This window comes from Larimichthys crocea, chromosome XV (assembly GCF_000972845.2).
Source record: "Larimichthys crocea isolate SSNF chromosome XV, L_crocea_2.0, whole genome shotgun sequence".
NCBI classification, from domain to species: domain Eukaryota; kingdom Metazoa; phylum Chordata; class Actinopteri; family Sciaenidae; genus Larimichthys; species Larimichthys crocea.
Window position 1 is genome coordinate 16,885,146 of NC_040025.1, and position 8,422 is coordinate 16,893,567.

The following is an 8,422-nucleotide window of genomic DNA, read 5'->3' on the forward strand; positions in this document are numbered from 1 at the left end:
AAACACTATGTTGCAGCTCCTCCACCACCCCTGACCCCAAACTCCCGCCTGTGGCTAAACCTACGGCTCCCCTAGAGATCTCTCTTGACCTTGTGTTTCCCTGGCAGCACGACCAATGAGCTCAGTCAAATGTGAGCAATTGTTTAATGTTCCCCGTGGCCCCAGTGGAAAAGCACAAGTTGTTCCCTTGAAATTCACTGTTGTTGTTTTTTAAAGGAATCATGAACTCTCTGTGTTGTTTTTAGGACACATCTTTATGCATTAACCAGGATCGGCCAGAAATGTGTCTGTGGCACAAGTCATGCAAATTGAGCATATGCGAGCTGGATGAGTAATCATTGGTTTATTCTAATCCTTCGGTGCTATTTGTGTGTGAAAGCATTCCCTCTGGTGTATGTTTACTTTTTGCCAGAAAAGCAAATTTATGTAATCTGGTTCATATGAAATGGCAGGTATTTGTTGAAAATAAAAAATATGCTCTTTTTAGTCTTGTTCATATCATACAATGGATGTTATGTTTGTGTTAACCTAAAAGACTGCAGATGAAAAGTCTGGTGCAGTACACCAAATGGCAATGTTTGTGTTCCCGACATTTTATGCAGAGGATGTTCTTTACAGTGAGTGCACCAATCCAAACCTTACATCCAAAACATAAACACAGTAGACAAACACACACACACAATATGCACATGCTCTGTACCCTTCTTTGTAATCACTGGGCAACCACACACAAAGGCCAAGGCATGCTCTGCTTTTCACAATGTGACAGTGTCTGAGCACAAAGCAGTACGCTTAAAACACACAGACACACAGAGAAACACACAGAGCGGATTTGGCTATGGGCCACATCCTGCGTGTGTGTCTGCACAAGCCAAAATAACATGGAGACATCCAGTGCAGTGGCCATAAGCGCCTCAGCTGCACCAGTGGAGAAATAAGCATGCTTTGTCCTTCACACTGATTAAAATGTTAGATTAGGTCAGCTGCAGCAGACTGAGTGCACAGCAGTGATAATTACTCTATAATTACACTTAAACACACATTGTGTCTCTGCTGTGTTTCACCCCCATCATTTTACTTTTTACTCAGTCGTCATGTGTGAAAAGCACAGTTTTAATTGCACACGTCAGTGTACTGAATCCAGATCTGGCCACTTTGCTTGGTGGATGAACCTGCTCTCAGAGGGGAAACATCAGCAACCATTAAAAGGACCAGCGCATTCCTCAAAACAGAGCACATCTCCATCAGTGATCAGCATGTGCGCATGTGTGCAACTATTATCCCTAAGGTCCCTGCAGCTATGAGAGAAGTATTAGCAGTGGGGGGAAGGATGGGAGACAGACAAAAGGGAGGCTGAGGCTACTGCAGACAGCACTCTGCTCCTTTTTTTTCCCTCTGCCACTCCTCTTTAGGGAACCATGGCTACAGGCAGGAGCATGTGCTTTTAGTGGTTCAAGGGAGTGTGAGGTGTGTGTTCGCCTTAGTCCGGGATGCACGTGGGGCTGGAGGGCCCTCCCACTGACTAATAACTCTCCTGCTTTTGCCTGGGGGAGGGTTGGGTGTAAAGAAATAAGGAGATGGAAAGTGAGTGGTGCAGAGATGGGAGGATATCTTCAATAACTCAGTGTCTTTAAGTCTAAACCTCATATATACTTTGAAATTAAGTGAAAAGAAAAATGCTTTACGTCGGCCCCGCTGCAACAGATACAGACACTAGAGTGTTAAAGTAGGGTGGATACAGGAGAAACACTGAGCCGAGCAATGACATTGATCTCTAGTGACAAGAGAGCTGTAAAAGCACTGGGAATACACACACTAGAGGGATGTTCTTGCATGTACATACTCAAAGGGGGAACTGAAGCATAGAGCCAATGCAGATTACATAAGCACTGCATTGGGAAGAGGTCTTTGCTGGCAGGCAGCATCCACAGAAACGAGCCAAGTTGCAGCAAAGATGTGGAGATCAAACAGACACTCTATAAGGAAACATGCTTTGGTTTATACTGCATGGTCACTCACCTTTCTTTCAGTCTAATTATTTAAACTAACATTTTGTGTGCTGATCTACAACAATTTCATTGCAGGGATATGTTGTCATGACAACAACAGGTAGCACATTGGTGATAAAAGCATGTTTCCTGACTTTGAATTGAGTTTGAAGGAGACAGTAGATGCCTTTTCATAGAAATGTATCATTCCTGTTTGACCATCTAGCTGCAGTGTGCATCTTCTTGTCGTACAGTATAACACAGGTGTCAACAGCCAGAAGTAGATTTACAGTATGCGCCTCAGTCACTGACTCACAGCAGCTTTTTCAGCAGCACATGGAGTACAGATACTGAAGCAACACTATGATACATATGAAACAGCTGAGGAGCTCAGTAAACATGAGTCCTGCAAAGTCTGAGTGGATTTGGCTATAAGCCCATTACCAACCTGAGCATACATGCAGCCTCATTTCTTTAACCTAAAGTTATGCAAATGTTAAATTCAAGAATGTTTTACACAACAATAAAAGTTTGCCACAGGTCAAAGTTCACATTTGTCTGAGCACGAGACTGCAAAGTGCGGTTCAGCCATTGAAAGTATAAAGAATTACAGCATATCCATGACGTCACCCATAGGTTTCTGAAAAACTGTTTTCTAAAAATCGGCAAAGAGGTGGATCATCAGTAGACCTGAGGCAGGCCGAATGAAACCTGGTTGCTCGAACAAACTGCTTGTAATGTTTCCCACCTGTCAATTAAAATGGCTACACTGGTAATTATCAATAACTTTAAGTCTAATTTAAATGGGAAAGTTAAAGAAAATGCAGACTAGTACAGTTGTCATGAATGGGGAAATTTGCTATAGACACCAGGCTGTAAACATGTTTATTTCTGCTGTAAAGTTGGACATGAATATACAATCCTTAATGGAGATCGACTGTCTGTAGCCAGCCTCAAGTGGCAGTTTTTGGCACTTCACATTGGCTTCACTTGACAGCCTGTTCGCTGTTTTGGTTTAGCACAGCTGTGATACATTTCATATTTTAAATCACAAATCAAATGTTTTTGTCTAGATTTAACTCATGCTTACCTGCCATCACATGTCAGTTCATTACCACAAATAAACAGTTTGATATGAAATCCTGTCACGGACAAAGTGAGATTCAGATTTCTCCAGTACATCTCAGAGAATATCTCCAACAAACTTTTTTACAAACCTTTCCTTTCCGCTTTACACAATTATACAAACCTGACAGGCTTCTCATATAATGCCAGGCCCTCTGGTTTTGCATCAACACACTTAAAAGGGTGGAGAAAAATAGTACTTTAAGATGAAGACTTTTTTAATCAATGCATAGGTTATATACTGGAATGCATAGTCTGTTACTATGCAACACATCAGCTCCAAAGATATTCCCATGGAGGATTTTCATCTGCCTTCTGTCCTCCCTCCCAAAGCTGTTTCTTCTTTTTCCACTGTTTCTTCTTCCTCTTCTCTTTGACTCAGCACATATGCCGTTGTTTTTTGGGTGGGGGGGGGGGGGGGGGGGGGGGGGGGTGTCTTTGATAAGTAAATATGCATTTTTTCCCAGCTGCTATCCTTCCTGCCTTGATATGAATGTAGAAGACTTCGAGGCAACTTTGTGACAGGAATCAGCATGCCAGACTGGTAATATTTAAGCGCTCACTCCTCTCCATCTCTATCTCTCTAACTACTGAGATTGTTTTTGATGTTCAAAAGAGCTCTTGTACAAAATATTCATAGATTAACACTGTGTTCAACTAGTGTGTTACATCATGTTACTGTATATCATACTATCATTTCATTTGGTTTAAAAACAAAATTTTCAGTAATTTAATTAAGAAGGCAATCAGTTTGCTGTTGATTTATACAAATTTGAATATCAATATTGTTTTTACAAGTGTCTACAAGGTATCCTTATTCTTCAGGGTTTGTGAGAAGTATGCCATATTTATCATATTTGATGCTAATGCTACTTTCTAATTTTTCCTACTTTAGGTTATTAGCTTAAACTTTATTCTAATACTAGTTTGGCCATGAATACATAAATATATCTTATGACTCACACTGATTTATGTATCATGCTAGGAGTGGTTACTCACACAACATCCTCAACTCCTGCTATAATTATCTGACATGATTAAGCTTTCTGTTTACTCTGATGATTTAACGTCTAAACTGCTGAGTGAGCTGTTTGTTGCCATAAGGTGCAGCTGTTTCATTTGCTAATTGTAAGATTTCCTGCTTATCCCTCTGGAAGTGTGACGGCTCAACATACAACAAACCACAGGTGAAGCACTTACCGTAAAGATTTTCTGTTGACACATTTATGGTAACTTTGAGGCATTTAAAAAATTACATTAAACATTACTTGTCTGATAGTTCTGCAGGTTTAGCCTGGATCTGTATCAGGTCTCTGCATGGATGGATTATAATATAAGAAATAGTTACATCACATATGGGTAAATAAAATTCTTGTGTGGCCCACAATATCTGTCAGCAGGTGTACTCGGCTGCAGCAAAGAAAGCTTCACAGCCTACACTTTGGCACAGCAATATGAAATCTACAATTGTGCAAGAGTGTGATTTTTTTTTTCATGAGCTGGTCCATATTTATATTTACACTGTAAATCCAATGTGAAGCCTTAAAAGCTTGTGCACAGGATCACGCATAAGCCCAATTGTTTATATAACAATGATGCTTTCTCTCTGACATTTGCAATTAGGCAATTCTTTGCAAAACAATCGGATAATACTAATTACATTAGTCCTTCCTCTGTAGTCTGTGAGTGTAAATAAATGGGGATGAAATTGGAGCACAGTATATTCCTAAGATGTTTTTGTGTCATTTTGATTCTTAATTTTAAATGTTCATAGCAAACCGTACTTTCCATTCACTTGAACTTGTTTTACATCTATGTATATAAGATCTACTTTATATGAATGAAGAGACAAAATGGCTCAATGCTATTCAAGCACTATAATAACTGGTGCTCTCAGAGACTCAATATGGCTCACATACAGTAGTGCTGCCAACTGGAAACAACCTTCCTGGGCTGCATTAAAACTCAATGAAATCCACAATATCATTTAACAGATTATTTCAATGCCAGTGGAGACATTGCGTGCCCAGTGTGACGCCAGCCTCAGTTGGATTTTGGACTAAAAATAAGCAGTTATTTAAGCCCCAGACAGCTGTTGCAGTTGTTCGGAAGAAAGACAGACCTTGGTTGAGATTCTTGTTTATAAAGCTACAGAAAGGTCATACTACTTGCCACGACAGCTACAGCTAATTGCTCTTACATGAGGCAGTCTGAGAGTAGATGGCCAAGGCTGAGCATGTAGACAGAAAGGACAACAAAGGAGTTTCACATTCCTCAATATAGTCAGAAAACATTTACTAGACTGTGTTTGCAGGAGTCTTTACTCAGCTTCTGTTGAATACTGCACAACCAGTTTGCAGTTTGATATATTGTGAATGATATGAACAAAAACACTTTTGCAATAAGCATGATAAATTTAAATTTGGAGAGGTAATTACTGGACGTGGTTTTAATCTTCTCTCACAGAGGACAGATGATGGAGTTGCTATTCTCATATCGAGGAGAAGCTCGGCTGTTGCTGATGAAGAACAGCTTGAGCAGAGCCTTCAATCTGTGATGCTGACAACCAAGCCAAAGACCCCAATAGTTGCCAGCTCTGCTGTTGTGTCCTGTCGGCGAAGTAAGTCAGTAAATCTGTCAGCATTACTAAGAAAAGCAGAGGGTCTGTTCTGCTAAATCAGGCAGACAAAAAGCCATGTAGCCCCGGCTATGAATCAGAGAACAGAATGTGAGAAACCGCCTCAACAAACACATGCATGCTCAAGTATTCACTAGTGCATATTCTTACATACTGTATGCACAAATGCAGTCAAGGGCACACAGACAAAAGCCAGAGAAGCACAAGCACCCACACACCCACCTTCACTTTACTGTTCTTAAGCAAACAGCCTTAGGCACAGTGAATGAGCATGTCAGCGGTGTGGGCTGACATTCTGTCACACAAAGAGTGTGTATGGAGACAGATTCCTCCTCAGCCCCCTCCTGTCCATTTACCTAACATACAAACACAGCCTGAAATATCCTCGTTTGTCCTTTATGAGCTGGATTTAGAGATTTTTAATTCAGGGAAGTCAGAGAACCTTTTTCTCTGTCAACGTTGGCATTAGAAGAGGAAACTGGGTGAAGATATAAAAAAAAACATACCTTCAAAGGTATGGAAAAGTAGGCTACGTCTGGTGGAGTTCATCCTCATTATAGTGAAGGGAAACAAAAAGTAGAGTGCCCTGCCCCCAGATAGACAGGTATGTCTGTGATTGGGTGGCTTTAGCACCAGAGGATGAGAGGATGAGGAGGCAGGCAGGCAGGCAGGCAGGCAATGTGCCAGGGTTCTCCCCACAGCCAGAGACACTCTAATTAAGGAGCACAGTGGAGAGAGGGGGCGAGAACAACAGCACTGCATTGTCACATAATGATTTTCTTATCATCTCTAGTACAGGAAACACTGCACATCTCTCATCTGATGGGTATGTACGTCTGTGTGTTTCTTGGGAGCTCCCTCCTGAGCAGCCGTCTAGTCACACCCAGAAAGTCTTGGTGCTATTTTCAGTGTCTGCCAGGAGAAAATTCAAGGCATCCTGCCACAAGAGTGTAGAGTGACACTTGATGGAAATTAATGAAAGCAGCTATGGATGTATCAGTCTTAATCCATACACTGAGGGCTTATTTTCACCCTGTCATCAGTTATAGCGGAGGCTTGTCACTGGTCATTTATACTGATGCATGTTTAATCCACCCACAATATTGCTCTGCATAATCACTGATACATATTTATATCCTGGGTTACATTTCTGTAATTTTTTGCCCTTATTCACAGATGTCCAGATGGACAATGACAGGGAAGGAAAATACCCACAGGGAGAGGCAAAGAGTCATTCTTTGTCTTTTTTTTTTCCAACTTTGATATAAATTCCGGACCAAAGGTCCTACTTTATAAGTGAGAGTACAAACAATATACTGAGAGTACATGCCATTTTATTTCAAGAATATAATCCATCCATCCATTTTCCTCCACTTATTCAGGGTCGAGTCGTGGTGGCAGTAGGTCAACAGAACCACATCTTCTGAAAAAAGCAGAGAGAAGCTGAGAATACAAGGAACGATGGCTCGTAGCAACAGTCCTGGTACCCCATACTCCTCCACATCCCAATTTACAAAGCACATGTAGACTGGATGGTCATACTCCCATGACCCCCCTCACCATCCCTGCAAGTGTAAAGAGCTGGTCTGTTGTTCCACAGCCAGGATGGACTCTGCATTGCTCCTCCTGAATCCGAGAGTCAACAATCGCTCGGAGTCTCCTTTCTAGTTTCAGGCACCCTAAAATAAACTTTTCCAGGGAGGCTGAGCAGTGTGATGCTATCAGGATCACCAAGATAAAAAAAGCCCCACCCCAACAATAAGGTAGCAATTCTTTTGGGGGGATCAAGAATATAATTTGCATGTAAATAATGATACCTGAAGACATACAGTCAGATGGGTGGATGTCTACTTACAGTATGGAAGCTCTTCAGCCTTTACATAAAATAATTTACATTCAAATGTAGGTTATATTCACTGAACTGAAAGTGAATTTTGAAGAACTAGACATGTTAGTTGTATTTCTATCCATATGTTACGTATGTTCAGTGCTTCATTTTTCTTTTTTCACAATCTGCTCCTCAACTTAAAAAAAGACAATTTTCCAGTCTGTCGCTTTAAGTCCATTTCTGGCGTCTGAAACAGAAATAAATCGCAACAAAATATTCAGTAGGTAATAAAATGTTCATAAAGTTGTGTCTGGTCATCCTGTGTGCTATCAATTTACACAATACAGCAGAAAGTAAAATAACTGTCAGAGAAAAGGCTATAAAGAACAGACACTTAATAGAAAACGGTTAAATGTACAAGAGAGGAAAAGGGATGATGATGATATGGATGGACTGGACTGATGAATTATGGGAGAAAATGGAGTACAGGGAGGTGGAGGGGTGGGTGATACATTTGACCAGATGGGTCCTGGTCTGCTTTATGAGAGCAGCAGATGCCCTGAGATCCTAGGCCACAGAAATGCCTGCAGTGGCTAAATACTGGAGCACTAAAGAGGCTGAGCCCAGTAACTCCGTCTAACCACATGTGCACTCTTTCTGATATAGAAATATAGGTTAAAGGCATTTTCTCATCCTACAGAAGATCAACTGTATATTAATCATATTCAGTTGTAACTTTGCATTAGCGGGCTGGTCAGAGCCCAGTGAAAAAGCAGGAAACATAGCTTATGTATCCTGCTTTGCTGCATGAAAAGAGATCTGAGACAGTACAATGCTTCAATG